The 25988-nt window shown below is 38.9% G+C and overlaps 1 non-coding gene across 1 annotated transcript; it reads right to left on the bottom strand.

Annotated features, from left to right (window-relative positions):
* Positions 1 to 7603: 7603 nt before the first annotated feature.
* On the bottom strand, positions 7604 to 7709 carry LOC112761077 (small nucleolar RNA R71). Its single transcript, XR_003181489.1, has one exon. It is a non-coding gene; the product is annotated as a small nucleolar RNA R71 (small nucleolar RNA).
* Positions 7710 to 25988: the final 18279 nt, after the last annotated feature.

The raw sequence follows: 25988 nt of genomic DNA, 5'->3' as shown, positions 1-25988 counted from the left end.
TTTACCATTCCTCTTCATTTTTATAGCTTCTCTTGAGCTTAGTATGAGGACATGCTAGTGTTTAAGTGTGGGGAGGTTGATAAACCTCTATTTCATGGTTTATCTTGTGCTCATTTGAGTGGTTTTTATCAACTCTTTACCCACTTATTCATACTATTTGCATGGTTTTACATTTGCCTTCCTAATTATGTGCTTTGATTGAAAATATGCTTCTTTGATCTTATATTTGCTTATTATTAATCCTCTCTTATTACCATTAGATGCTTTGATATGTGTGTTAAGTGCTTTCAGAGATTATAGGACAGGAATGGCTTGGAGGATGGAAAAGAAGCATGCAAAAGTGGAAGGAGTACAAGAAGTCGCATTCAAACAGTCATAACTTGAGCTACAGAGGTCCAAATGATGCGGTTCCAGTTGCGTTGGAAAGTTAACGTCCGGGGCTTCGATTTGATATATAATATGCCATAGTTTCTCTGACGCTAGATGACGCGACCGCGTGCTCCATGCGGACGCGTCGCAGTGACAGAAATTCAGCATGTTGAATTCGCAACCAGCGAATTCTGGGTTGTTTCTGACCCAGTTCTCGGCCCAGAAACACAAATTAGAGGCTATAAAGTGGAGGAATGCATCCATTCATAAAAAAAGTTTTCACATTCACAATTTTAGGAGTAGATGTAGTTTTTAGAGAGAGAGGTTCTCTCCTCTCTCTTAGGATTAGGATTTAGGAATTCTCTTAGTTTTAGGAGTGACTCTCAATCCCAGGTTCAATGTTCTTTTATTTCTTTTCTCAATTTTGTTTATGACTCTCTATGTTTAGATTGATTTCCTATTTAATATATTTTGAGGTATTTCAGACTTATGATTGCTTTCTTTTATTTATATAAATAATTTGGACTTTTCCCTTTTGGCTTTGGTTGAGTCATTGGTAACTCTTGAGTTATCAAACTCATTGTTGAATGAAAATTGGAATTCTTCAAGAATTACTTCGAGATCCAATAACTCTAACTTTTCCCAAGGAAAGACTAGGACTTGAGGATTCGAATTAATTCGTCCACTTAACTTACCTTCATAGTTAGAGGTTAACAAAGTGGGAGAAAAATCCATTCTCATCACAATTGATAAGGATAACCAGGATAGGACTTCCAGTTCTTCTACCTTGCCAAGAGTTTATTTTATAGTTATTATTGTTTTATTTTACTTGTCATTCAACATACTTTTTACCTTGATCCAAAACCCCAATTTACAACTCATAACCAATAATAAGAACACCTCCCTGCAATTCCTTGAGAAGACGACCCGAGGTTTGAATACTTCGGTTATCAATTTATTTAGGGGTTTGTTACTTGTGACAACCACAACGTTGGTAAGAAAGGTTGATTGCTTGGTTTAGTAACTATACTCGCAAATTACTATAACTTCTAAACCATCAATCTTCAGCTCTTTCAAAATGGCGCCGTTGCCGGGTAATTGCAAACGTGTGCCTTTTTATTGGTTATTGTAAATATTTGTTTTTTTTTTGCTTGTTTATTTGTTTTTATTTTTGCTTTTTTTCATAAATTAAGAGGTTATTGGTTTTTATTTAATTATTAAAAATTTTTCAAAAAACTTTTTTTGGTTTAGTAACTATACTCGCAACGAGAATTTACTATAACTTCTAAACCATCAATCTTCAGTTCTTCAGTGATGGTGGCGGCAACTTTTGCAACAGACAGATGGAAAAGCTACTTTACAAATATGGAGTAATTTACAAAGTAGCCACACCATATCACCCTTAGACTAATGGCCAGGCTGAATTGGCAAATAGGGAGCTGAAGAAAATCTTAGAGAAGACAATGGGGATTACAAGGAAAGACTGGGCAAGAAAATTGGGTGATGCACTGTGAACATACAGAACAGCATTCAAAAATCCAATTAGGAAGTCACCATTTCAGCTAATCTATGGCAAATCTTGTCACCTTCCTGTGGAGTTAGAACATAAAGCTTACTGGGCCACTAAGCTCCTGAATCTTGACCCTCAAGTAGCAGGAGAGAAAAGGTTATTGCATCTCAATGAGCTAGAGGAATTCAGATTAGAAGCTTATGAGAATTCAAAGATATACAAGGAGAGAGCTAAGATGTTTCATGACAAGAAAATCTTGAAAAGAGAGTTCGAACCAGGACAGCAAGTACTCCTATATAATTCCAGGCTCAAATTTTTTCCTGGCAAACTCAAGTCAAAATGGACTGGCCCCTACTTGGTGACAAAGGTTTTCCCTTATGGGAGTCTTGAACTTCTTGATGAAGCTACAAAGGACACATTCACAGCAAATGGTCACAGAGCCAAGCACTACCTTGGAGGACCTTGGAACAAGGAGGAAAGCATTCATGAACTAGGATGAACAAGGATGAAAGACGTCAAGCTAATGATGATAAACAAGTGCTTGTTGGGAGGCAACCCAACCTGAGGTAGTTTCTTTTCATGGTTATTTTAATAAAGAGTGAAGTAGATTTCTCTGTATTGCAAGGAGCTAAGTTTGGTGTTGCACACCAAAACAATTTAAGAGTGAATGTATGGTTCTAAGTTTGGTGTTCCACCAATAATTTCGTTAAGAATGCATAACACTCTCATGCAAGAATGATCACTAACTTCAAACAATCAGAGAAACTACTTAGCACTTGCTTAGTCCATGTTTATAATCTATTTTCTTTAAAGGCATGAGGTTTCATGTATCTAATGTGTCATAGATAGTAGCAAGGGATTAAGTTTGGTGTTCCCACACCAAAGTATGTCCAAGAGGCCACAACAATTTTTGCATGCTAACCATTGGCTTAAGTGCTTAGGGAACAAGCAACTTCCAACAATTATGTAGGAAAGACATTCAACCCTTTGAATAAAATGGTACACCATCACCAAAGGAAATACAAAAGTTATAGATGATGATAACAAAAGGAAAGCTTGGAGACACTCCCAAGAGGTTGTATCGTCAATTAATCCCTCTTGCTCTGAGATATTTTAAATTGGAAGTTTCTGTGTTAATTAGTTTCAATAGTATAAATTTTGATGTCTGCAAAGTGTTCTGGTTTAAGTGCTTGTCTTCATCTTCATCAACTTAGATGTTATGACTTGTCCCTTTTTCTTTTTGCATGAATAAAAGAAAATGATGTCCAATATGGTAGGAATAATAATAAAGTTCAGTGGTGGTAATTGCTTGATTAGATGATAAGCTCCACAATAAAAGCTGCAGGATAGAATGTCTCTTGCAGTGTGAACTTTGTTGCTGCTGTAGAACCTTTAATTAATAAGTATCCCTGGAAAAGAAAGAAAAGTAAGAAGGATAAAGAAAAGAAAAAGCCAAGAATTGGCACTAGAAATGGAAGAAAAAAATAATAAGGCTAGACATCAATAGCTTGGACCTTAGGACATATGCCTGTGGTGCTTGTTGTAATAGGATATGCTTGGACAACTAGGTTCTGAGGAGTCTTTTAAAACTTGGCAACTTGGATTAACTAATCCGGGATTTCCAACCGAATGTCCATTATCAAGAGCAACCTAGGTACAAAGCATTTAGTAACCCAAAGAGGTGCTGGGCATTAATGTTCCTAGGAAGAATTGTGAGCCAAGTATCTGTAGTGAAGAGGTGTTGAGAAAAACTGAGCCAAAAGGATGCTACAACACTTGACACTGAGCTACTATTAAGAAATAAGTTTTTGAAGCAAAAGAAAGAAGGAAAAATCTAACAGGGGTCAATAAAAGAACAAGGCATTATAGCAGCAACTCTAGCTAACCTTCAAAGAGACATTTCATTTTTGAAAGCTGATAATAGTTGAGCTGCATTTTTGTCTGCATAAATCCCCATGAACCAAATTCAATTATCTGCTAAATAAGGAAATACATGCTTCTCTGTTTCATTTCATTTCTTCTCATGTTTTAGTGCTTGCTTGGGGACAAGCAAGATTTAAGTTTGGTGTTGTGATAACAAGTCATCTTATGCTAGTTTTACAAGCATTTTTCATTTGTTTCATTAAGTTTTATGCACTTTCTTGCACAATAAGTAAGTGGTTGGAGTGGAATTTCATGATTATTGTGATTCAATCAAACATCATTTATTTTATACAAAATCATGAGATTTATGCAAGAATTAAGTGATTATTATGAATGGTGTAAATTCTTGTGATTTTGGTAGGACTTTGATTGCTTGTTTGGTTGATTTCAGGTGGTAAAATGAAGAGAAAAAGGTTCAGCACAGGGCAGCGTTGCGTTCAAATAAAGGGCGCCACGCTCACTTACGACGCGCACGCGTATGGGACGCTCACGCGTCAGACAACAAAATTTGAAGATCCACACATACGCGTGCATTACGTGTACACGTGGGTGTGTTTGGCGCTCGTTTTCAAAGAGAGTGCTTGATGCCAGGGCATTTTGGCCAGTTTCACTGACCTTTTCTTTACTGTTTTAAGGTAGTTTCATGTATTTTCTTAGTTAATAAGCAAGTTTTGGGTAGATAATCACTTACATCTTGATTCAAGCAAACATTGGGAATTTCATGTGATTTTATAAGAGTTATGCATGAATTGAATGACAAATTGGATAATGCATGTCTCATAACTTGGATTAGAGCTTTGATGCACCTTATTTGCTTGATTTCAGGATAAAGGAAGCAAGGAAGAGCCACATTAGCAGCCACGTTAATCTAATTAACGTGACCACTAACGTGGAATGGGAATAAACATGCAACATTAATGAGAAAAGTGATTGCCAATAACGCCTTCGAAACCATCATGGCCCACGTTAATTGCCACGCTAACTACATTAACGTGGAAGTTAACGTAGAGAGAAAGGGAGCTCCAGCGTTAGTGGTAAAAGTGAATACCACTAACGCTCCAAATTGGCAATTAGCCACGTTAAGAGTCATATTAACTCAGTTAACGTGAACTCTAACGTGGAAAGGGAAGACAATGCCAACGTTAGTGACACTCACCTTTGTCACTAACGTTGGACTAAGCCCAATTGGCCACGTTAAGAGTCACGTTAACTACATTAATGTGAACTCTAACGTGGGAGGAGCTAGGAATCACCAACATTAGTGACACTCACCTTTGTCACTAACATTGGACTAAGCCACTATGAGCCACGTTAGTTGCCACGTTAATTGCATTGACATGGAAGCTAACGTAGAGGAAAGAAATGATGAGCCAACGTTAGTGACACTCACCTTTGTCACTAACGTTGGAGATGGCAATCACCACTACGTTAGTGGCCACGTTAAGACAATTAGTGTGAGGCACTAACGTGAGAAGGGACGTTTGGAGCGTTAGTGACAAAGGTAAGTGTCACTAACGCTCTCGAGGCTAAGGCATGCCCACGTTAAGAGCCACGTTAGTTATACTAACGTGGACTCTAACATGAGAAAAGGGGGGCTAAGAGCAACGTTATTGGCAAAGGTAAACGCCAATAACGCCTGCGATGGACCAAGAGGCAACGTTAGTGGTCACGTTAGTGCCACTAACGTTGAAGTTAACATGAATCATCTTGGGCTAGGAACGTTAGTGAAAAAGGTGATTGTCACTAACGTTCTCGAACCCACATTTTCACTTAACGTTAACGCCACTAACGTCCTAGCTAAAGTCCATGCCTACTTCACACTTTCTCTGCAAGTAAAGCTGAGCCCACTGAAGATTCCAAACTGCTTCAACTCAAGATCCAAAGGCCCATATCCAAGACTTGAAGAGCCAACTAGAAGATCAGAAGAATAGTATATATAGGAGTAGTTTTGAACTAGAGAAGAGCTTTTGGATTGAGAGAACCACTCTCTGTATAATTTTACTTTCTCTGCAACTTCTAGTTTTACTTTTAGAATGTATTTTCCATCTTTGCTTTCCATTCCCAGAGCTATGAACAACTAAACCCCTTTCATTGGGTTAGGGAGCTCTGTTGTAATTTGATGGATCAATAATAATTTTCATTATTCTTCTTCTTTCTTTTCTCTTGATTTTACTAGAAAGCTTTCAATCTTCATCCAATTGGGTAGTTATCTTGGAAAAGAAGCTATTCATACTTGGATCTCTTCGGAACCTTGGAAGAGGAATGAATAGATCATGCTAGAAATGCTTTCTCATGTTGGATCAAATTGGGGTTTCGACGGATATGGTGACATATAATTCTCCCAATACTTTGATTTGGAAATACATGTGGTATAATTAGTGACCATACTTCATCTCTTCTCATGAGCAATTAGACCAAGGAATTGGCTATTGATCAAGATTTGACAGATTGAATTACCAAGGAATTGGAATTCAATCACTTAAGATTGCCAAGGAGATCAATGAATACATTGATTGAGGAAAACATGAAAATGAACTTGATCCAGAGAATGCAACATCTCCTGAGCCCAATGAATTCCCCATTTCTGATCTTACCCATTCTCTTTACTTTCTGCCATTTACTTTTATACTAAATTCCCCATTTCCCATTTAAGATTCTACAATTTACTTTCCGCCATTTACCTTTTGCTCTTTACTTCCAGCATTTACACTTTCTGTTATTTACTTTCCTGCCATTTACGTTTCTGCAATTATCAACTCAATTTCGTCTTAGCTCAACTAGAACATTCCTCTGATTAAAGTTGCTTGACCAATCAATCCCTGTGGGATTTAACCTCACTCTATTGTGAGTTTTTACTTGACGACAATTCGGTATACTTACCGAGGGAAAATTGTTGAGAGACAAGTTTCCGTGCATCAAGTTTATGGCGCCGTTGCTGGGGATTGATTTTGTATCAACAATGATTAAATTGGTGGATAACTAGATTGAGCATTTTTCTTTTGTTTGATTTAATTTTTGTTTGACTGATTTACTTTCAGTTGTAGTTATTTTCTTTCCTTTCCCCAGTACCCGTTTGCGGTGTTCTCTTATTTGTTACAATTCAGTTCACTAACCCACTAACTGTTTGATATATTGCATCACTCACACTAACAGAATTTCTGACAAGAATACTTCCTGCATTTATCTCTTTCCTGCTTGTGCCTTGTTGGTTGTATGACAGGTAGAAGAAGCGGAGCTTCAACTTCCTTTGATTCTGAACCTGAGAGAACCTTCCTTAGACTAAAGAGTGAAGCAAGAGGAAAGAGAGTCGTTAGTGCTGAGGAAGAAGAGGAGTATTTTGAACCAAACATGGATGAGAATATGGAGAACCATCATGAAGAAGAGGCTCACAACCATGGCAGAGAAGGTCCAGTGCATCATGCTGGACAAGAAAGAAGAGTTCTAGGCTCTTATATCAATCTAAACCCAGGAAACTGTGGATGTAGCATCCAAAAGCCAACCATACAAGCCAATAACTTTGAACTAAAGTCACAGCTCATCACCCTTGCTCAGAACAACTGTTCATTCAGAGGAAGTGTCCAAGAAGGTCCCAATCAACATCTCACCATATTCCTGAGGATATGTGATACTGTGAAGTCTAATGGTGTTCATCCTGACACCTATAGACTGCTTCTGTTTCCCTTCTCACTCAAGGACAAAGTATCTAAATGGCTGAAATCCTTTCCGAAGGAGAGTTTAACAACTTGGTAAGATGTGGTGAACAAATTCTTGGCGAGATTCTATCCTCCTCAAAGGATCAACAGATTGAGAGCTGAGGTACAAACCTTCAGGCAACAAGATGGTGAAACTCTTTATGAAGCATGGGAGAGGTTTAAGGACTTGACAAGAAGGTGCCCGCCAGATATGTTCAATGAATGGGTGCAGTTACACATTTTCTATGAAGGTCTTTCTTATGAATCAAAGAATGCAGTAGACCACTCATCCGGGGGATCTCTGAACAAGAAGAAGACCATTGAAGAAGCCATAGATGTCATTGAGACTGTAGCTGAGAATGACTACTTCTATGCTTCTGAAAGAGGCAACACTAGAGGAGTAATAGAGCTAAATAATATGGATGCATTGCTGGCCCAGAACAAGCTGATTACCAAGCAGTTGGCTGACCTTACCAAGAAGATGGAGAGGAACCAAGTAGCAGCAATCACTACCTCATCAGCAGCTCAAGAAGGAGTGAATACAGAGGCAGAGGGTGATCAGGAACAAGCCAACTACATTGGAAATTGACCTAGGCAAAACCATGATCCATACTCCAAAACTTACAATCCTGGTTGGAGGAACCACCCAAACTTTAGGTAGGGAAATCAACAAGATCAAGGCCAAGATCAGAGATGCCACAACCCCAACAACAATGCAGCTCACCAACATTCCACACAGAGATCATATCAGCACCCACCTAACAACACCTCTCAACATCCATACCAAAACCAAAATGGGCATTCTCATCCCTCCAACTCCAACTCACTATCATCCGAAGATAGACTCTCAAGGATTGAGACCCTACTTGAACGAATATGCAAAGAAGTCCAGGACAGTAAAATGTTCCGAGAGGAAGTGCGGTCCAATATGCAGAATCAAGATGCTGCAATCAAGAAACTTAAGACACAAATTGGCTACCTATTCAAGCAAATTCCCAGCCATAACCTGTGCAGCAACACTGATCCAAACCCAAGAGAGGAATGTCAGGCTATCACCCTCAGAAGTGGGAAGGAATTGAAGGAAATTCCCAAGAAATCACAAGAGAAGAACTCAAATGAAGGGGAAAAGGAACGAGATGAAGTCCAAATTCCCATTCCCAGTTCACAGCAAAAAGGAGAAATGCTGAAGCCAGATGTCCCAAAAAGCTCTATACCCTCAGCAATTGAAAAAGAAGGGGGATGACAACCAATTCTTAAGATTTCTGGAAATCTTCAAGAAACTACAAATCAACATACCCTTTGCTGAAGCAATAGAGCAAATGCCGCTCTATGCCAAGTTTTTAAAGGAATTAATGACCAAGAAGAGAAGCTAGAAGAGCAATGAGACTGTGATACTAACCAAAGAATGTAGTGCCATCATTCAGCACAAAATACCCCAGAAATTGAAGGATCCTGGGAGCTTTCAGATCCCTTGTATTATAGGGGAAATCATAGTGGAGAAGGCTCTGTGTGACTTAGGAGCCAGCATAAATTTGATGTCAGTAGCTATGATGAGAAAAATGAGAATTGAGGAGGCTAAGCCAATAAAAATGGCCCTACAACTGGCAGACCGGCCGTTCAAGTTTCCTCATGGCATAGTAGAAGATTTGCTGGTGAAGGTAGGAGATTTTATCTTCCCAGCAGACTTTGTAGTGCTGGACATGCAAGAGGAAGCCAAGGCCTCCATCATCCTGGGAAGACCGTTCTTGGCCACTGCTGGAGCTATCATTGATGTCTAAAAAGGTGAACTCACCCTGAGATTGCACAATGAAAAATGACATTCAATGTGTTCAAGGCCATGAGTTACCCACCAGAACCATTGGGCGAATGTATAAGGTTGGATTCACTGGAAGACGCAGTACACGAGATTTTTGAAGAAAAAGAACTTGAAGAGTCAACAGAGGAGGAATCAACATCTAGCGAAGAGGCTACAACAACAGAGATTCATATACAGGGTACACCAAAGGAAGAGAATGAAAAAAAAGAAGAACCCAAACTTGAACTCAAAGCACTGCCACCCACTCTCAAATATGCATACTTAGGAGAGAATGAAAGTTACCCAGTGATCATAAACTCAGCCCTCAGCCAAGATCAAGAGGATGAACTACTCCAAGTATTGCGAAAGCATAAGGATGCCATTGGATGGACCCTCGCTGACCTGAAAGGAATCAGTTCGGCCATATGCATGCATAAGATACTGTTGGAAGACGATGTCAAACCATCCATTCAACCCCAAAGGAGGCTGAATCCAGTCATGAAGGAAGTGGTACAGAAAGAAGTCATGAAGTTATGGTAGGGAGGGGTGATCTATCCGATCTCCGACAGCCCATGGGTCAGCCCTGTGCAAGTCGTCCCAAGAAAAGGAGGAATCACTGTAGTCTCCAATGAGAAGAACGAACAAATCCTACAAGGACCGTTACAGGATGGCAGATGTGCATAGACTACAGAAAACTCAATGAAGCTACAAGAAAAGATCATTTCCCCCTTCCTTTTATGGATCAGATGCTGGAAAGACTTGTAGGACACGCATATTACTGTTTTCTCGATGGTTATTCAGGATATAACCAAATAGTGGTTGATCCAAGAGACCAAGAGAAAACCTCATTCACTTGCCCATATGGAGTGTTTGCCTACAGGCGCATGCCGTTTGGGCTATGTAATGCACCTGCAACTTTCCAACGCTGCATGCTCTCCATTTTCTCAGATATGATAGAAAAATTTATTGAAGTCTTTATGGATAACTTTTCGGTATTCAGAGATTCCTTCCCTAATTGCCTAAATCACTTGGCCTTGGTATTAAAAAGATGTCAAGAGACCAACTTGGTCTTGAACTGGGAGAAATGTCACTTTATGGTGACAGGAGGAATAGTTCTTGGCCATAAGGTTTCTAACCAAGGAATTGAGGTAGACAGAGCTAAGGTGGAACTCATTGAAAAATTACCCCCACCAAGTGATGTCAAGGCAATTAGGAGATTTTTAGGGCATGCCGGCTTTTACAGAAGGTTTATTAAAGATTTTTCAAAGATAGCTAAGCCCTTAAGCAATCTCCTTGTATCTGATACACCATCTGTCTTTGATGAAAAATGCATGCTAGCATTCGAAAACTTGAAAAAAAGGCTGTCCTCTGCCCCTATCATTTCCCCACCTGATTGGAACTTACCATTTGAACTGATGTGTGATGCATCTGATTTTGCAGTTAGGGCAGTGTTAGGACAAAGGAAAGATAACTTGGTCCATGTGATATACTATGCCAGCAAAGTCCTCAATGACACTCAAAAAAATTATACCACTACTGAAAAGGAGTTGCTGGCAATAGTTTTTACATTTGACAAGTTTAGATCGTACCTCATTGGTACCAAAGTGATCGTTTTCACATATCACACAGCACTTAAATATTTGTTTGCCAAGCAAGAATCAAAACCAAGACTAATAAGATGGATCTTGTTGTTGCAGGAATTCAATATTGAAATTAGAGACAAGAAAGGAGTGGAGAACAAAGTAGCTGATCACCTATCCAGAATCCCTCATGATAAAGAAGGATCACATGATACAAGTGTAAATGAGTTCTTCTCAGATGAGCAGTTGATGACGGTTCACAGAGCACCCTGGTTTGCAGATATTGCCAATTTCAAGGCAACTGGGGCTTTACCTCCAAAAATCAACAAACATAAAAAAAGAAAGCTCATCAATGTCGCGAAGTATTTTGTTTGGGATGAACCATACCTATTCAAGAAGTGTTCAGATGGAATCCTTAGAAGATGTGTTTCAGAAGAAGAGGGAAGAGAGGTCTTATGGAACTGCCATGGCTCGTGCTATGGACGCCACTTTGGAGGGGAAAGAACTGCAACCAAGGTGTTACAAAGCGGATTCTTTTGGCCCACCCTTTTCAAGGATGCCAAGGAAGTAGAAAAGAGCTGCAATTAAAGCCAAATTGCTGGAAATCTACCCAAAAGAAATGAGATGCCACAGAATTTCATCTTAGAACTGGAATTGTTTGATGTATGGGGAATCGCTTTCATGGGACCATTTCCAACCCCATATTCAAACAAGTATATCCTAGTAGCAGTGGATTACGTTTCCAAGTGGGTAGAGGCCATTGCAACCCCAACAAATGATAACAAGGTGGTCATAAACTTCCTCAGAAAGAATATCTTTAGCCGGTTCGGAGTCCCACAAGCCCTCATCAGTGATGGAGGGAGCCATTTTTGTAACAAGCCACTAGAAGCTCTTCTCCTACGATACGGGGTAAAGCACAAGGTTGCCACACCTTATCACCCCCAAACAAGTGGGCAAACCGAGATATCTAACATAGAGATAAAAAGGATTCTGAAAAAGACTGTAGGAGCATCAAGAAAGGACTGGTGGAAGAAGCTAGATGATGCTCTTTGGGCATACAGAACGGCATTCAAAACACCAATCGGGATGTCCCCATATCAACTGGTGTATGGAAAATCCTGTCATTTACCATTGGAGCTTGAACACAAAGCCTTCTGGGCTCTCAAGCTACTAAATTTTGATAGCCTTGCCGCTGGTGAAAAAAGAGTCCTGCAGCTGCAGGAAATGGAGGAGTTCAGATCTCAAGCCTATGAAAATGCCAAGATCTATAAAGAAAAGGAAAAGAGAAGAGATGACCTCAATCTAACACCCAGAAGTTTCGAAAAGGGACAGCAAGTGCTCCTCTACAACTCCAAATTGAGACTCTTCCCTGGGAAACTCAAATCAAGGTGGTCTGGACCCTTTCTTGTCACAAAGGTCTCGCCATATGGACACATAGAAATCATGGAGGAAAGCTCAAGGAGGACTTTCACTGTGAATGGACAAAGGCTCAAGCATTACATGGGCAACATGGGGGAAAGCCCCAAAGTGAAATATCATCTCAACTGATAGAGAAATCATCGAGCTAGCGATGCTAAAAGAGCGCTTCGTTGGGAGGCAACTGATGAGTATTTTGGTGGAAAAATAAATTTCTCCCAAAACACACAAATCTAACCGGCAAGTGCACCGGGTCGCATCAAGTAACAATAACTCACGGGAGTGAGGTCGATCCCACAGGGATTGATGGATCAAGCAATTTTAGTGGGTGATTAGTTTAGTCAAGCTGACATTTAGTGAATTGTGTGAAATTGTAGCCAACATAAAGTAAATGACAATGAATTTAAAGTTGCAAAATGTAAATTGGCAAGTAACTTAAAGAGCAAGAAATTAAAATTGCAAGAATCTTAAATGACAAGAAATATAAATTGCATTAAATGTAAAGGGAATTGGGAATTGGATTTGCAGAAATTCAACAAGGAAAAGTTAAATTGCAACAAGCAGAGAAGTAAAAGATGGATTTGATTGATTCGGAACCAAAACAGAAATGTAAATAAACATGAAAAGCAATAAACAGAGAATGTAAAATTGGAATTAAGATCTCAGAACCCAAGAGACTAGATAACCAAGTCTAGATCTCAATGCCTTCCTAGATCCAACAAGAACAATTGCAAAGGAAATGTAAATTGCAGAGAAAGTAGATGAAGAGCAATTAACAGAAATTTCGATTCAATTAAGCAGTAAAGAAAGCAGAGAGAAATCTCAGAGGGAGAATGAAACAGAACACCTTCAATTCTCCACCCAAGACTCAAAAACAAAGAAAAGAAAATTTAAAGAGAGCTCTTGAATCCTCGTGCTCCCTTATGGAGCCAGCCTCCTCACAAATATGAAAATGATGCCTTATATAGGCTTTACAAAATGGAAATGAAAATGAAAACAAATTACAATTAAATGAAATTCCTATTTTATCTATTTCTTGTGCCTTTGAGTGATGATCATGGGCCCTTGCTCTTGATGGAATTGGGTTGAAAGAGGCCTTGGTTGATTGCTCTTGGAGTTTGGAGAAGAACCAAAGTGAACCAAATGAACTGGGTTGGAGTTTTGCAAAAGTTGGAGTAAAAGTTTGAGCAAAAGTTCCAACATTTCATATCAGCCACCATAACTTGCTGCTATCCACGTTGGGACAAAAGTTAGGGGTCTAACTTTTGCTCCAACGTTGGCCTCCCTTATGCACATTTATGGCGCCAACTTTGTCCTCTTGTCATGTTGCCAATTTTATGCCCAATATAGACTATCATATATGATTGGAAAGCTCAAAATGTCAGCTTTCTAACCCACTTGGAATCACTTCAATTGGACATCTACAACTCAAGTTATGATCATTTGAAGAGGGCATGGTTGCTGGCTTTGGTGTGCAGCGTTTGAGGTAAAGTTTGCCTCAAACGTTGGCGAAAACGCCAGTTCTGGAGGCTCAAACGTATTGTCCACCCCATACTATTATATATTGTTCGAAAGCCCTGAATGTCTACTTTCCATTGCCGTTGGAAGCGGATCAATTGGAGCTCTACAGCTCGAGCTATACTCCTTTGAAGGTGCAGAGGTCAGTTGGCCTCACTGCAGGAGGTTGCCACCATGTTCGTTTATACACATTGCGGGGCAGTTTTCTCCCTCAATTTTAGTGTCCACCATGCAGTGCCATATATGCTTGGAAAGCTCTTGATTCCTACTTTCCAATGCTTCTTGAATCACCTCATTTGGAGCTCTGTAGCTCAAGTTATTCTTGTTGGAAGTATACCCCCTTCAAGCTGTTGTGGTGTGTGGCGCCAACGTTAGCCCAAAAGTTAGAGGCTAACGTTGGCGCAAACTTTTTGCTCCCAGGGTGTGTTTTTCATGCGCCAACGTTAGCCTAAAAGTTAGAGGCTAACGTTGGCGCAAACTTTTGCTCCCCCTTTGTATTGTTCATGTGCCAACGTTAGCCCAAAAGTTAGAGGCTAACGTTGGCGCAAACTTTTGGTGGCCAGGGGGTGTTTTTCTCATGCCAACGTTAGCCACAAAGTTAGGGGCTAATGTTGGCGCAAACTTTTGGTGCCCAGGGAGTAACTTTCATGTGCCAACGTTAGCCTAAAAGTTAGGGGCTAACGTTGGGGCTAACTTTTCACCCAAAAGTTTGTGCAAAAGTTTGAGGCTAACTTTTGGTCCAGCTTTTTGCTTCCGGGTTCATTTTCACTTATTCCATTGTCCTCTCTTTACTCCTAGCCATTCCTTCTTGCTTCAACCTTTCTTCAAGCTTTCTTCACCTATCATCAATCAACCAAACACATCAATGCTATGCTCAAAATCATGAGATATTCATTCTTTCATAATATATGACAATTATAGCATAAAGCCTCATGAAATAGCATGAATTCATACATGGTTGATTAAATCAAAGGAAACATGAAAATCTATCAAATTGGCTTGCTTTTGGCTCAAGAAAGTGCAATATTCCTATTGAAAACAAAGGAAAAAGCATAGAAAAACATGACATGGTGACATGTCATCACAACACCAAACTTAAACCTTGCTTGTCCCCAAGCAAGAAAAGAATCATGCAATAAAGATTGACAATCCAAGGCAAGAAGAATAGCAACTCAATGTTCATGGTGAGCTAGTTTTCTAAGCATGCTACAATCACAAAAGAAATATAAATGATTGATGCTTCCATCTAGCTCAATTTATGAAACCTTTCTCTTATATTTCTTCCTTGAAACAAGCTTTTGATTTTCTTATTTAGCTTCTCCTTTTGGGTGCTTTGCCCCATGAGTTGATAACAAAGCTACGACTTCTAAATGCTTTGTTTTCAAGTATTACCACTTGATACATAAGCACCACAAGCATTTGATTAGAGGACTTCATTAAGCTCATTTTCCTTTTCTTTTCTTAACTCTCTAATCATTGATGCTCAGAGCCTTGAGCTTTGAGGGAGTGCTTTTGCACTTTGAGCCTAGCCTTGACTTCTAAGTGTTTTGTTTCCAAGCATTTGGCTTGATACATAAACACCACAAGCACTTAACAAATAAATTACCATTGGTACTCAGAGCCTTCATCTTTCTCGTTCTTTCCCTTTTTCTTTTCTTGCTTTATTTTGCATTTGCTTTCAAGGTTTTCATGATTTTAAAAGATTTCACAAAATGTCCTAGATGAAAACTTCAATTAAATAAAATCCAATGCAATTAAGCAACAATCAAACATACTAGCTTTCCAATACTTTTATGCACATGCTAAAATCTTCTTTAATGCCTTGTTTGTTTATGATCATGATACTTTGTTACTTTTGAATTCACAAAACTCAAGTTGGTAATCATAATGACATAGCACCATGTTGCAATTTAGAAATCAAACTATGCCTTTTCATACACACATGCATACAGAGAAGATAAAGACAATCATGCAGTTTATAGTGCTTGAAACAAATGAGAGGAAAAGGAACTTTACAACCTTGTAGTTCATCTTCTCTATTGTTGTCATTTTCCTCCCATTCTCCTCCTTCCCATACCAAACTCAGAATGCTTGCTCATCCTCAAGCAACTATTAGAACCGTGGCTTTGGGGCTAAGATGGATCATGAATGTCTTACACAAGAAATGTTAGTAGTACATGTGTTTCAAGCAAGTAAAATTAAAGATAATAATCAAGGCACAAGAGACAGAGACATTGTGATTGCAAGCTTAAGAAGGTGAGCATAATATTTTGCATAAAGAATAAGTGGCACACCAAACTTAGTGTGACACTTTCACTTGGAATCAATGCAAATATCCAGTAAAGATTTGAAGCAAATTGTGTTGCATAGCAACACCAAACTTAGAATGCAATCCTATGTCCATTTATTTGAATTAAAACCAAGCAAATGAAACTGTTCTTTATTAAATACGATCACTAAGCCAAGAATCTGTCATTAATAAAGCTCTCTTGGTGATGTATTAATAAACACAGCAAATAAGCATACTAAAATGAAAGCATTAAAAACAAAGAATTAACTAAAGTAAACAGAATAACAAAATATCAAACCAAAAGAAAATTAACACTGCAAAGACATTATGGTTATGCAGACAAGTGGTGTTGCTGAATGATTTGCATAGAGAAATAGGTGGCACACCAAACTTAGAATCTTGGTGTGTCGCTTTCATTTTTTTGATTTGATGCAATCATCCAAAAAGATTGAAAACAATTTGTTGCAAGGCAACACCAAACTTAGAATGTAACCATATGCCAATTTATTGAATTTGAAACAAAACAAAGAACGAAAGCAAAGCAGATAAGAGAATTTGTACCTACTGTTGACATGTTGTTTACTTTCTTCCTCTTCTTCCAGTTTGTTAAGAGGAATGACTCCAAGAGGGGAGAAGCTTCAGTTATTGTCCCCTGTCTTGGTCTTCTTTCAACAAGCTCCCTTGTGAAATTGGCTTGATTGATCTTGCTTGCTAGATCAGGGGGAGGATTGTTTGCAGTTGACCTTCTCATGAATATTGTCCTTGGTATCTTGGTCACAATCCTCTTCTTGGTGCTTTTGTCAATTGCCTTCACTTCTTGGATGTCAAGACATGGTTGCTGTGTGATTATTGGAGTGATTTCTTCACTAAGGGCCTCTTGTATTGGTGGTTCCACGAGCCTTTCCTTCATGTGATTTTCTGCTTCACTTGAGTGTGAATTCTCTGGAATGACTTCCTCACTTTCATGCTCCTCCACTCCTTTCTTTGCACCCAACATTTGTTTAAATAGCTCTATGATGGGGGAGGTTTGTTGATCTTCCCAACATTTCTTCATCTCCTCATCATACCTTTCAATCATGGATTCAAGTGTTGAGGCGTTTTGGTCCAGGGAGGTTTGTGAGAGTTGTGAGTCTTCATGTTCTCTTGTCGTCTCAAGTGCAGTTTCAGGTTCCACTACTTTCACCACCTCTTCTTTTTTTGTAATTTCACTTGACACAGGGACCTTGCATTCTTGTTTTTCCATTTTCTCCTTCCTTGCATTCAACAATTGGCCTACCATCACTTCCATGTTTTTGAGGGAGTTTCCTAGTTCTTTATGGTATTTTTCTTCCTCCTCCGCAAATCTTTTGAGCATGGACTCAATCTTTGAGAGGCTTTGGTTCATGGAAGTTTGTGTGGGTGGTGAGTTTTGACAGAGGCTTTCTGTTGAAGCGTGGTCAAGTGATGATATCTTTGGATGAATATCATATGGAGCACTAGAATTCCCTTCCCAGCCACCATTAGAGTCATGACTTGCATCATTTTGTGGTGGAGGAAAATATCCCATATGATTTTCTTTCTTATATTGTGGTTCTGAAGCATGGCTCCATGAATTGGAGAGCCCAGAATTTGAAGTTTCTTGGTGATATTCCCATCCATCATTAGAGATTGGTGATGGTGGGTAATATCCCATAGAATTTGTTTGATCATAAGATGAGTTGAACTCCATTTGAGTTTTGTAAAACACACAACCAAGAAAAATTGAAATTACTCATATCAGAGATGAGAATTTCTTAGTGAGGCAAAAACTCAAACACCTTGGTTTCACTTTGAAACAGAAAACAAAAATAAAGAAAATGCTTGATCTAGACTTCTCACCCACATAATCATTGTTGATCTAAATCAATCCCCGGCAACGGCGCCATAAACTTGATGAGTATTTTGGTGGAAAAATAAATTTCTCCCAAAACACACAAATCTAACCGGCAAGTGCACCGGGTCGCATCAAGTAATAATAACTCACGGGAGTGAGGTCGATCCCATAGGGATTGATGGATCAAGCAATTTTAGTGGGTGATTAGTTTAGTCAAGCTGACATTTAGTGAATTGTGTGAAATTATAGCCAACAGAAAGTAAATGACAATGAATTTAAAGTTGCAGAATGTAAATTGGCAAGTAACTTAAAGAGCAAGAAATTAAAATTGCAAGAATCTTAAATGACAAGAAATATAAATTGCATTAAATGTAAAGGGAATTGGGAATTGGATTTGCAGAAATTCAACAAGGAAAAGTTAAATTGCAACAAGCAGAGAAGTAAAAGATGGATTTGATTGATTCGGAACCAAAACAGAAATGTAAATAAACATGAAAAGCAATAAACAGAGAATGTAAAATTGGAATTAAGATCTCAGAACCCAAGAGACTAGATAACCAAGTCTAGATCTCAATGCCTTCCTAGATCCAACAAGAACAATTGCAAAGGAAATGTAAATTGCAGAGAAAGTAGATGAAGAGCAATTAACAGAAATTTCGATTCAATTAAGCAGTAAAGAAAGCAGAGAGAAATCTCAGAGGGAGAATGAAACAGAACACCTTCAATTCTCCACCCAAGACTCAAAAACAAAGAAAAGAAAATTTAAAGAGAGCTCTTGAATCCTCGTGCTCCCTTATGGAGCCAGCCTCCTCACAAATATGAAAATGATGCCTTATATAGGCTTTACAAAATGGAAATGAAAATGAAAACAAATTACAATTAAATGAAATTCCTATTTTATCTATTTCTTGTGCCTTTGAGTGATGATCATGGGCCCTTGCTCTTGATGGAATTGGGTTGAAAGAGGCCTTGGTTGATTGCTCTTGGAGTTTGGAGAAGAACCAAAGTGAACCAAATGAACTGGGTTGGAGTTTTGCAAAAGTTGGAGTAAAAGTTTGAGCAAAAGTTAGGGGCTAACTTTTGCTCCAACTTTTCATATCAGCCACCATAACTTGCTGCTATCCACGTTGGGACAAAAGTTAGGGGTCTAACTTTTACTCCAACGTTGGCCTCCCTTATGCACATTTATGGCGCCAACTTTGTCCTCTTGTCATGTTGCCAATTTTATGCCCAATATAAACTATCATGTATGATTGGAAAGCTCTAAATGTCAGCTTTCTAACCCACTTAGAATCACTTCAATTGGACATCTACAACTCAAGTTATGATCATTTGAAGAGGGCATGGTTGCTGGCTTTGGTGTGCAGCGTTTGAGGTAAAGTTTGCTTCAAACGTTGGCGAAAACGCCAGTTCTGGAGGCTCAAACGTATTGTCCACCCCATACTATTATATATTGTTCGAAAGCCCTGAATGTCTACTTTCCATTGCCATTGGAAGCGCATCAATTGGAGCTCTACAGCTCGAGTTATACTCCGTTGAAGGTGCAGAGGTCAGTTGGCCTCACTGCAGGTTGCCACCATGTTCATTTATGCACATTGCGGGGCAGTTTTCTCCCTCAATTTTAGTGTCCACCATGCAGTGCCATATATGCTTGGAAAGCTCTTGATTCCTACTTTCCAATGCTTCTTGAATCACCTCATTTGGAGCTCTGTAGCTCAAGTTATTCTTGTTGGAAGTATACCCCCTTCAAGCTGTTGTGGTGTGTGGCGCCAACGTTAGCCCAAAAGTTAGAGGCTAACGTTGGCGCAAACCTTTTGCTCCCAGGGTGTGTTTTTCATGTGCCAACGTTAGCCTAAAAGTTAGAGGCTAACATTGGCGCAAACTTTTGCTCCCCCTTTGTATTGTTCATGTGCCAACGTTAGCCCAAAAGTTAGAGGCTAACGTTGGCGCAAACTTTTGGTGGCCAGGGGGTGTTTTTCTCATGCCAACGTTAGCCACAAAGTTAGGGGCTAACGTTGGCGCAAACTTTTGGTGCCCAGGGAGTAACTTTCATGTGCCAACGTTAGCCCAAAAGTTAGGGGCTAACGTTGGGGCTAACTTTTCACCCAAAAGTTTGTGCAAAAGTTTGAGGCTAACTTTTGGTCCAGCTTTTTGCTTCCGGGTTCATTTTCACTTATTCCATTGTCCTCTCTTTACTCCTAGCCATTCCTTCTTGCTTCAACCTTTCTTCAAGCTTTCTTCACCTATCATCAATCAACCAAACACATCAATGCTATGCTCAAAATCATGAGATATTCATTCTTTCATAATATATGACAATTATAGCATAAAGCCTCATGAAATAGCATGAATTCATACATGGTTGATTAAATCAAAGGAAACATGAAAATCTACCAAATTGGCTTGCTTTTGGCTCAAGAAAGTGCAATATTCCTATTGAAAACAAAGGAAAAAGCATAGAAAAACATGACATGGTGACATGTCATCACAACACCAAACTTAAACCTTGCTTGTCCCCAAGCAAGAAAAGAATCATGCAATAAAGATTGACAATCCAAGGCAAGAAGAATAGCAACTCAATGTTCATGGTGAGCTAGTTTTCTAAGCATGCTACAATCACAAAAGAAATATAAATGATTGATGCTTCCATCTAGCTCAATTTATGAAACCTTTCTCTTATATTTCTTCCTTGAAACAAGCTTTTGATTTTCTTATTTAGCTTCTCCTTTTGGGTGCTTTGCCCCATGAGTTGATAACAAAGCTACGACTTCTAAATGCTTTGTTTTCAAGTATTACCACTTGATACATAAGCACCACAAGCATTTGATTAGAGGACTTCATTAAGCTCATTTTCCTTTTCTTTTCTTAACTCTCTAATCATTGATGCTCAGAGCCTTGAGCTTTGAGGGAGTGCTTTTGCACTTTGAGCCTAGCCTTGACTTCTAAGTGTTTTGTTTCCAAGCATTTGGCTTGATACATAAACACCACAAGCACTTAACAAATAAATTACCATTGGTACTCAGAGCCTTCAGCTTTCTTGTTCTTTCCCTTTTTCTTTTCTTGCTTTATTTTGCATTTGCTTTCAAGGTTTTCATGATTTTAAAAGATTTCACAAAATGTCCTAGATGAAAACTTCAATTAAATAAAATCCAATGCAATTAAGCAACAATCAAACATACTAGCTTTCCAATACTTTTATGCACATGCTAAAATCTTCTTTAATGCCTTGTTTGTTTATGATCATGATACTTTGTTACTTTTGAATTCACAAAACTCAAGTTGGTAATCATAATGACATAGCACCATGTTGCAATTTAGAAATCAAACTATGCCTTTTCATACACACATGCATACAGAGAAGATAAAGACAATCATGCAGTTTATAGTGCTTGAAACAAATGAGAGGAAAAGGAACTTTACAACCTTGTAGTTCATCTTCTCTATTGTTGTCATTTTCCTCCCATTCTCCTCCTTCCCATACCAAACTCAGAATGCTTGCTCATCCTCAAGCAACTATTAGAACCGTGGCTTTGGGGCTAAGATGGATCATGAATGTCTTACACAAGAAATGTTAGTAGTACATGTGTTTCAAGCAAGTAAAATTAAAGATAATAATCAAGGCACAAGAGACAGAGACATTGTGATTGCAAGCTTAAGAAGGTGAGCATAATATTTTGCATAAAGAATAAGTGGCACACCAAACTTAGTGTGACACTTTCACTTGGAATCAATGCAAATATCCAGTAAAGATTTGAAGCAAATTGTGTTGCATAGCAACACCAAACTTAGAATGCAATCCTATGTCCATTTATTTGAATTAAAACCAAGCAAATGAAACTGTTCTTTATTAAATACGATCACTAAGCCAAGAATCTGTCATTAATAAAGCTCTCTTGGTGATGTATTAATAAACACAGCAAATAAGCATACTAAAATGAAAGCATTAAAAACAAAGAATTAACTAAAGTAAACAGAATAACAAAATATCAAACCAAAAGAAAATTAACACTGCAAAGACATTATGGTTATGCAGACAAGTGGTGTTGCTGAATGATTTGCATAGAGAAATAGGTGGCACACCAAACTTAGAATCTTGGTGTGTCGCTTTCATTTTTTTGATTTGATGCAATCATCCAAAAAGATTGAAAACAATTTGTTGCAAGGCAACACCAAACTTAGAATGTAACCATATGCCAATTTATTGAATTTGAAACAAAACAAAGAACGAAAGCAAAGCAGATAAGAGAATTTGTACCTACTGTTGACATGTTGTTTACTTTCTTCCTCTTCTTCCAGTTTGTTAAGAGGAATGACTCCAAGAGGGGAGAAGCTTCAGTTATTGTCCCCTGTCTTGGTCTTCTTTCAACAAGCTCCCTTGTGAAATTGGCTTGATTGATCTTGCTTGCTGGATCAGGGGGAGGATTGTTTGCAGTTGACCTTCTCATGAATATTGTCCTTGGTATCTTGGTCACAATCCTCTTCTTGGTGCTTTTGTCAATTGCCTTCACTTCTTGGATGTCAAGACATGGTTGCTGTGTGATTATTGGAGTGATTTCTTCACTAAGGGCCTCTTGTATTGGTGGTTCCACGAGCCTTTCCTTCATGTGATTTTCTGCTTCACTTGAGTGTGAATTCTCTGGAATGACTTCCTCACTTTCATGCTCCTCCACTCCTTTCTTTGCACCCAACATTTGTTTTAATAGCTCTATGATGGGGGAGGTTTGTTGATCTTCCCAACATTTCTTCATCTCCTCATCATACCTTTCAATCATGGATTCAAGTGTTGAGGCGTTTTGGTCCAGGGAGGTTTGTGAGAGTTGTGAGTCTTCATGTTCTCTTGTCGTCTCAAGTGCAGTTTCAGGTTCCACTACTTTCACCACCTCTTCTTTTTTTGTAATTTCACTTGACACAGGGACCTTGCATTCTTGTTTTTCCATTTTCTCCTTCCTTGCATTCAACAATTGGCCTACCATCACTTCCATGTTTTTGAGGGAGTTTCCTAGTTCTTTATGGTATTTTTCTTCCTCCTCCGCAAATCTTTTGAGCATGGACTCAATCTTTGAGAGGCTTTGGTTCATGGAAGTTTGTGTGGGTGGTGAGTTTTGACAGAGGCTTTCTGTTGAAGCGTGGTCAAGTGATGATATCTTTGGATGAATATCATATGGAGCACTAGAATTCCCTTCCCAGCCACCATTAGAGTCATGACTTGCATCATTTTGTGGTGGAGGAAAATATCCCATATGATTTTCTTTCTCATCTTGTGGTTCTGAAGCATGGCTCCATGAATTGGAGAGCCCAGAATTTGAAGTTTCTTGGTGATATTCCCATCCATCATTAGAGATTGGTGATGGTGGGTAATATCCCATAGAATTTGTTTGATCATAAGATGAGTTGAACTCCATTTGAGTTTCGTAAAACACACAACCAAGAAAAATTGAAATTACTCATATCAGAGATGAGAATTTCTTAGTGAGGCAAAAACTCAAACACCTTGGTTTCACTTTGAAACAGAAAACAAAAATAAAGAAAATGCTTGATCTAGACTTCTCACCCACATAATCATTGTTGATCTAAATCAATCCCCGGCAACGGCGCCATAAACTTGATGAGTATTTTGGTGGAAAAATAAATTTCTCCCAAAACACACAAATCTAACCGGCAAGTGCACCGGGTCGCATCAAGTAATAATAACTCACGGGAGTGAGGTCGATCCCATAGGGATTGATGGATCAAGCAATTTTAGTGGGTGATTAGTTTAGTCAAGCTGACATTTAGTGAATTGTGTGAAATTGTAGCCAACAGAAAGTAAATGACAATGAATTTAAAGTTGCAGAATGTAAATTGGCAAGTAACTTAAAGAGCAAGAAATTAAAATTGCAAGAATCTTAAATGACAAGAAATATAAATTGCATTAAATGTAAAGGGAATTGGGAATTGGATTTGCAGAAATTCAACGAGGAAAAGTTAAATTGCAACAAGCAGAGAAGTAAAAGATGGATTTGATTGATTCGGAACCAAAACAGAAATGTAAATAAACATGAAAAGCAATAAACAGAGAATGTAAAATTGGAATTAAGATCTCAGAACCCAAGAGACTAGATAACCAAGTCTAGATCTCAATGCCTTCCTAGATCCAACAAGAACAATTGCAAAGGAAATGTAAATTGCAGAGAAAGTAGATGAAGAGCAATTAACAGAAATTTCGATTCAATTAAGCAGTAAAGAAAGCAGAGAGAAATCTCAGAGGGAGAATGAAACAGAACACCTTCAATTCTCCACCCAAGACTCAAAAACAAAGAAAAGAAAATTTAAAGAGAGCTCTTGAATCCTCGTGCTCCCTTATGGAGCCAGCCTCCTCACAAATATGAAAATGATGCCTTATATAGGCTTTACAAAATGGAAATGAAAATGAAAACAAATTACAATTAAATGAAATTCCTATTTTATCTATTTCTTGTGCCTTTGAGTGATGATCATGGGCCCTTGCTCTTGATGGAATTGGGTTGAAAGAGGCCATGGTTGAGAAGAACCAAAGTGAACCAAATGAACCGGGTTGGAGTTTTGCAAAAGTTGGAGTAAAAGTTTGAGCAAAAGGGCTAACTTTTGCTCCAACTTTTCATATCAGCCACCATAACTTGCTGCTATCCACGTTGGGACAAAAGTTAGGGGTCTAACTTTTGCTCCAACGTTGGCCTCCCTTATGCACATTTATGGCGCCAACTTTGTCCTCTTGTCATGTTGCCAATTTTATACCCAATATAGACTATCATATATGGTTAGAAAGCTCTAAATGTCAGCTTTCTAACCCACTTAGAATCACTTCAATTGGCCATCTACAACTCAAGTTATGATCATTTGAAGAGGGCATGGTTGCTGGCTTTGGTGTGCAGCGTTTGAGGTAAAGTTTGCCTCAAACGTTGGCAAAAACGCCAGTTCTGAAGGCCCAAACGTATTGTCCACCCCATACTATTATATATTGTTGGAAAGCCCTGAATGTCTACTTTCCATTGCCGTTGGAAGCGCATCAATTGGATCTCTACAGCTCGAGTTATACTCCGTTGAAGGTGCAGAGGTCAGTTGGCCTCACTGCAGGTTGCCACCATGTTCGTTTATGCACATTGCGGGGCAGTTTTCTCCCTCAATTTTAGTGTCCACCATGCAGTGCCATATATGCTTGGAAAGCTCTTGATTCCTACTTTCCAATGCTTCTTAAATCACCTCATTTGGAGCTCTGTAGCTCAAGTTATTCTTGTTGGAAGTATACCCCCTTCAAGCTGTTGTGGTGTGTGGTGCCAACGTTAGCCCAAAAGTTAGAGGCTAACGTTGGCGCAAACTTTTTGCTCCCAGGGTGTGTTTTTCATGCGCCAACGTTAGCCTAAAAGTTAGAGGCTAACGTTGGCGCAAACTTTTGCTCCCCCTTTGTATTGTTCATGTGCCAACGTTAGCCCAAAAGTTAGAGGCTAACGTTGGCGCAAACTTTTGGTGGCCAGGGGGTGTTTTTCTCATGCCAACGTTAGCCACAAAGTTAGGGGCTAACGTTGGCGCAAACTTTTGGTGCTCAGGGAGTAACTTTCATGTGCCAACGTTAGCCCAAAAGTTAGGGGCTAACGTTGGGGCTAACTTTTCACCCAAAAGTTTGTGCAAAAGTTTGAGGCTAACTTTTGGTCCAGCTTTTTACTTCCTGGTTCATTTTCACTTATTCCATTATCCTCTCTTTACTCCTAGCCATTCCTTCTTGCTTCAACCTTTCTTCAAGCTTTCTTCACCTATCATCAATCAACCAAACACATCAATGCTATGCTCAAAATCATGAGATATTCATTCTTTCATAATATATGACAATTATAGTATAAAACCTCATGAAATAGCATGAATTCATACATGGTTGATTAAATCAAAGGAAACATGAAAATCTACCAAATTGGCTTGCTTTTGGCTCAAGAAAGTGCAATATTCCTATTGAAAACAAAGGAAAAAGCATAGAAAAACATGACATGGTGACATGTCATCAGCAACCCAACCTAAGGTAGTTTCCTTTTCATG

The sequence above is a fragment of the Arachis hypogaea genome, chromosome 16, assembly GCF_003086295.3.
Source record: "Arachis hypogaea cultivar Tifrunner chromosome 16, arahy.Tifrunner.gnm2.J5K5, whole genome shotgun sequence".
Classification (NCBI taxonomy): Eukaryota; Viridiplantae; Streptophyta; class Magnoliopsida; order Fabales; family Fabaceae; genus Arachis; species Arachis hypogaea.
Note: the sequence above shows the minus strand (reverse complement) of the source record. Positions and strands in the feature narration are given on the sequence as shown.